The 5000-nt window shown below is 46.0% G+C and overlaps 1 pseudogene; it reads left to right on the plus strand.

Moving 5' to 3' along the window:
* LOC120548431 overlaps positions 1-5000 on the plus strand; it is a 43712-nt pseudogene that overhangs the window by 29220 nt on the left and 9492 nt on the right.

A 5000-nucleotide genomic window follows, 5' to 3' on the forward strand; every position in this document is an offset into this window, starting at 1 on the left:
ACCTGTAGTCCGATGTACAGTATCTCACTAAAGTGAGTACACCCCTCACATTTTAGTACATATTTCATTATATCTTTTAATGGGACAACACTGAAGAAATTACACTTTGCTCCAATGTAAAGTATTAAGTGTCCAGCTTGTATAACAGTGTAAATGTGCTGTCCCCTCAAAATAACTCAACACACAGCCATTAATGTCTAAACCACTGGCAACTAAAGTCAGTACACCCCTATGTTAAATTCCCATAGAGGCAGGCAGACTTTTATTTTGAAAGGCCAGTTATTTCATGGATCCAGGATATTATGCATCCTGATAAAGTTCCCTTGGCCCCCCCACATCATCACATACCCTTCACCATACCCCCACATCATCATCACATACCCTTCACCATACCCCCCATCATCATCACATACCCTTCACCATACCCCCCATCATCATCACATACCCTTCACCATACCTAGAGATTGGCATGGTTTTATTTCAGTTAGCCTAATAGCTGGTTTGATTTGCATTGAGAGATGATCTTATGGAAAGTACCCCATGCCAATCTCTAGGTCTAGGTCCTGGATCCATGTAATAACTGGCCTTTAAAAATAAAAGTCTGCCTGCCTCTATGGGAATTTAACATAGGGGTGTACTGACTTTAGTTGCCAGTGGTTTAGACATTAATGGCTGTATGTAGAGTTATTTTGAGGGGACAGCACATTTACACTGTTATACAAGCTGGACACTTACTACTTTACATTGTAGCAAAGTGTCATTTCTTCAGTGTCCCATTAAAAGATATAATGAAATATTTACTAAAATATGAGGGGTGTACTCACTTTTGTGAGATACTGTAGCTAGCTTGAGCCGCTTTCCGACCGGAGGGATTTTTGCAGTTCCTAGAACCCTTTTTTCCTCGTGTTCCGACTGGACCAATTTGGGGAATTTTAAGTTCCTCTGGCCGCAGTTCCTGTAACTCTTTCAGCTCCTACTTCAGGGCAGGGGCTTTTCACTGTTCCCTTCTCAGCATAGGGACCTAGGTCAACTAGTGTCGGGTTTCCGGTACAGACAGACCAACAACGGGACAATTTTAACAGTTTTCGCCATCTTATTCATCACTAAATTCACTTCTGACAACGTTTTAGGTGAGAAATGAACTGTTTAGATTTCAAATATAGTCTTCAGTCTTGCGAAAATTTTGCCGAATTGACAATTTGCTTCAAAGTTTTCGGAGTCGAGAAGCTTCCATGAAGTGAGGCGACAGCCGGCCGCTAGCTCGTCGCTGGGCCATGACTGGCTCAGAGACCCCGCTGTAAGCTGGAGGTCTCACTCACACACACACACACACACACACACACACACACACACACACACACACACACACACACACACACACACACACACACACCGCAGCCAGCAGAGGCGGGGGAGAGAGATATACCAGTTTCTCTTTGGGAGACTTGTTTAAATTATGACAAATATGTTATATACATTAGATTTAGTAATTAGTTCATACTTTTTTTGGTGTTTTTGTTTTCTGATTTTAACGCTATGAAGACCGTTGCCGTGCTTGCATCCCTCCCTTACTGTCTTTGTCTCTCTCTTTCTGTCTCTCTCTCTGTCTTTCTCTTTCTCTCTTTTTCTCTCTCTCTCTGTCTCTCTCTCTCTCTTTCTCTCTCTGTCTCTCTCTCTGCCTCTCTCTCTCTCTTTCTCTCTCTCTCTCTCTGCAGTGAAAAGCCTCTCTCGCTCCAAATTCTTCTGACAGAGAGACAGGGCGACCAATCAGCTTCCAGTCTGGACCAGCAGGCCCCGCCTCTCTCCCCCTGCCTCGTTAAGCCCCTCCCTCCAAAAATGACCTCACTTTCGGACCTTCCCTCCGGCCCCGTGGCCCCTACAGGTTCACCCAGGGAGGACGGCAGGACCGGAGGCCCCTGCTCTCGCTTTGGGAAACCCCCGACAGAGGTGGCTCCTCCCCCTCCACCTGAGGAGGCGGAGCTTCCCTCCCATTGGCCCCGAACGCCTTCCGTCTCTATCCTAGCACTGGCCCCGCCCCCTTCACCTGTTCACCCCATCGACAGGAGTCACGTGAGGACGGAGGAGGCGCCATTTTACCCCCGACAACCCCCGACAACACCCCTTGCGACTTCGTTCCCAACACGCAGTTGGTCCTGCTTACACCCGGCTGATGTCGTTGATTCTCCCGTTGACCCGCCAGTTGTCTCGCCAGTCGTCTCGCCAGTATCTCACAAAAGTGAGTACCCCCCTCACATTTTAGTACATATTTCATTATATCTTTTAATGGGACAACACTGAAGAAATGACACTTTGCTCCAATGTAAAGTATTAAGTGTCCAGCTTGTATAACAGTGTAAATGTGCTGTCCCCTCAAAATAACTCAACACACAGCCATTAATGTCTAAACCACTGGCAACTAAAGTCACTACACCCCTATGTTAGATTCCCATAGAGGCAGGCAGGCCAGTTATTTCATGGATCCAGGATATTATGCATCCTGATAAAGTTCCCTTGGCCCCCACATCATCACATACCCTTCACCATACCCCCCATCATCACATACCCTTCACCATACCCCCCCATCATCACATACCCTTCACCATACCCCCCCATCATCACATACCCTTCACCATACCCCCCATCATCACATACCCTTCACCATACCCCCCATCATCACATACCCTTCACCATACCCCCCATCATCACATACCCTTCACCATACCCCCACATCATCACATACCCTTTCACCATACCCCCCATCATCACATACCCCTTCACCATACCCCCACATCATCACATACCCTTCACCCATACCCCCCACATCATCACATACCCTTCACCATACCCCCCATCATCACATACCCTTCACCATACCCCCCATCATCACATACCCTTCACCATACCCCCCATCATCACATACCCTTCACCATACCCCCCATCATCACATACCCTTCACCATACCCCCCCCCCCTTCACACATACCCCCAACCCACATCATCACATACCCTTCACCATACCCCCACATCATCACATACCCTTCACCATACCCCCACATCATCACATACCCTTCACCATACCCCCCATCATCAACATACCCTTCACCATACCCCCATCATCATCACATACCCTTCACCATACCCCCCATCATCACATACCCTTCACCATACCCCCACATCATCACATACCCCTTCACCATACCCCATCATCATCACATACCCTTCACCATACCCCCACATCACACATACCCTTCACCATACCCCCATCATCACATACCCTTCACCATACCCCATCATCATCACATACCCTTTCACCATACCCCCCATCATCACATACCCTTCACCATACCCCCATCATCATCACATACCCTTCACCATACCCCATCATCATCACATACCCTTCACCATACCCCATCATCATCACATACCCTTCACCATACCCCCATCATCATCACATACCCTTCACCATACCCCCCACATCATCACATACCCTTCACCATACCCCCCCATCATCACATACCCTTCACCATACCCCCCACATCATCACATACCCTTCACCATACCTAGAGATTGGCATGGTTTGATTTCAGTTAGCCTAATAGCTGGTTGTCTCGCCCTTTTCCTTGCCCCCAGATTCCCCCCCGTCCCCTGGCCAGGACTTCCGAGCGGCGCTGCCCGTGGAGCGCTGGGCGGAGAACGTCAACAGATACTACGGCTCCCAGAGGGCAACGGGCGGAGAGGCATCGCACGGCGAGGAACTGTCGGAGCTGGAGTCTCTGTACCAGGCCAGCCTGCTGGCTCCCAGCATGCACCGGGGCAGCCGAGGAGTCAGTCCTCAGCCGACAAGCAACAAACAAGGTAGGAAGTTCAGGAACACCTCACCTCACCTCTAGAGGTGTTGAAATTAATCAAATAATCGATGCATGGAATCGTGGACGATGCTGCATCGATAATCGGCCGGCTCATAATCGATTATTTCTGTTTATAATGTAATGTAGGCCTGACAACATTTCTGTTTACATATTCTTGTATGTTTTGCACATTCAGGAGGTGCCATGTGCTCAGTGCTGTATAGTTTTATGTATCCAATTTATTTAGTATTAGAGCACTGCAGAATGTTTGGTTTATGAAGCTTGAAAAGCTATGAATTAAATATCCTACATGGCTTTAATAGATAAATTTATTTGACGCATCGTGACGCAATCGAGATATCAAATTGAATCGCTGACATGATAATGGTAATCGAATCGGGAGATCACTGAAGATTCACACCTACTCACCTCGCACTGGCTTTGTAATGCCTACCTAATCTGCACTTTATGTAGCCTGTTGTATTCTGTATTGAATGTGAAACTGTATGTTGTCCTGTAGGGCTGTGTTCGATTAAAGAAATTCTGAGTCGACTAACACTCATTCAATCGTACCGACTCATCGATTAGTTGATTTAAATCGACAGATCTGTAAATCTGAGTTTCTCCACTAAGAGTCGTGCTAAAAGCACCACTTTAATTCTTGTGTTTACCAGAGATGAGCTCGTACGTTTCTTGGAAATAAGTCATTCAGCATGAAAACAGCATCAGACATGACTAATGGACTAAAGAGATCTAAGTTGACTAAGACCAAAACCACCGATTAGTCCACTGATCCACTAAGAGGGAGCGGCCCTACTGTCTTGCTCGCTTATGCTTTTCTTGGCCAGGTCACCGTTGCAAATGCGAACCTGTTCTCAACGGCCTATCTGGTTAAATAAAGGTTTTTGAACATGGGAATTTCTAATTTGAATTACTTAAAATAATTTTGGAAGATTATGCTGAGAAGTACATGACCTTATTAAGCTGTCATTTTAATTTAAAAATTATATATTTATTTATTTAATATTTTGTTCAAAATAAACTACTACTAAATAAAGGTTAAATAAATAAAAATAAATAAACAAGGGTTTTAGGCCCTGTTTACACGAATACGCTCGCGGGTGAAAACAACTAAATATTTTGGTGGTGTTGT

This window comes from Perca fluviatilis, chromosome 19 (assembly GCF_010015445.1).
Source record: "Perca fluviatilis chromosome 19, GENO_Pfluv_1.0, whole genome shotgun sequence".
NCBI classification, from domain to species: Eukaryota; Metazoa; Chordata; class Actinopteri; order Perciformes; family Percidae; genus Perca; species Perca fluviatilis.